Below are 1,545 nucleotides of genomic sequence, written 5' to 3'. Positions count from 1 at the left end.
CCATGATCTGCAAGCTGGAAAGCAGTGGGGTAATTTGGCCTGAGTCCAAAGGCCTGGGAATTAGGGTCTGGTGGTGTGAGTTCCAGTCTAAGTCTGAAAGACTCAGAACCAGGAAGGCCTATGTCTGAGTAGGGGAAATGGAGGTCCCAACTCAAGCAAAAAGCAAATGTGCCCTTCCTCTGCCTGATTGTTCTATGTGGGGCCCTCAACTGATTGGAGGAGGCCCACCCACACTGGAGAGTGCCATCTGCTTTACTCAGTCTACTGATTCAAATGCTAATCTCGTCCAGAAACACTCTCACAGACATACCCAGAAATCATGTGTTCCCAGATCTCTGGGGATCCCTTCGCCCCATCTGGTTGACGCATAAAATGAACCATCACACCCGATAGGATAGGATGTGAGGGGAAAGACACTTCATTTCTGGGGTATTCTTTTCAAAAAGCCTGTAACCCCAGTCCAATTGTGAGAAAGCATCAGACAACCCCAAACTGAAGGATATTCTGCAAACGCCCGACCAGACTCCTCAACACTGTCAAGGTCATGAAAAATGAGGAGAGCCTGAGAAATTATGAGAGACCAGAAGACCCGGAGGAGATCTGAGAGCTCACGCAGTGTGGGACCCTGGATTGGCCCCGGAACAGAGAAGAAACACGCTAATGGAAAACCCAGCAGCTCGCAAACAAAAAGTGGAGTTTAGTTAAGAGCAATGGGCCAGTATTGGTTTTAGTTTTGACAAATGTCTCCGTGGAAGATGATTGTATTAGGGAAAACAGACCCGGGCAAGCAGTGGGTAGGAACTCTCTGTACTATGTCTGCAACGCTTCCATAACCTAACACAATTCCAAAATAAAAAGTTTATTAAGAAAAAGAGGAGCTAAGGTTTTGGCACTTTCTTGGTTTGCAGGCTTTTTTCCGTCCATACGATGATGAGATCGTTGTGTTTGCAGTTTCCGTAAGTTGAGCAAAGGCAGACCAGCAAAAAGCTGGTCCAGTGCATGGCTCAGAGCCCACACACTGTGGTCAAATCCTGCCTCTGCCACCTACCAGCTGTGTGGCCCTGGGCAAGCTACCTACCCTCTCTGTGTCTCAGTTTCCCCATAAGTAAAATGGGGATCATGATAGTAATTGTACTTTGTACAATTGTACAATGTACTTTGTACATTGGGGGAATGAAATGAGTTGATCCACGTTACGTGCTTAAGAGAGGCTGGCAAAGAGTAAATGCTATGGACATATTAGTTACTGTCCTCAAAAAGTCACTCATGTGTTTAAATGACTTTGCTTTTTGATCATAGCAATATCTACACACATTTAAATTTTAGGTGTGACACATACTATTTTTCAGCCTGTAAGAAGTACGGGTCAAGGATTTGTACATGCTAAGAGTAGAACCAGGTCTACCTATGGAGTTCCAGGGGTTTTGCAATAAAACTTTGTCTCACCCCACTCGCACCCCGGGGCTGATCTCCACAGCAGCATGGTGACATGGTGACATTTCTGCACAGAGCGTGCAGACATCCTGGGTCAGGTGTCAGATAATC

Source organism: Ursus americanus, chromosome 19 (genome assembly GCF_024610735.1).
Source record: "Ursus americanus isolate L20-20 chromosome 19, mUrsAme1.1.p, whole genome shotgun sequence".
NCBI classification, from domain to species: domain Eukaryota; kingdom Metazoa; phylum Chordata; class Mammalia; order Carnivora; family Ursidae; genus Ursus; species Ursus americanus.
This window is presented reverse-complemented; position numbering follows the sequence as displayed.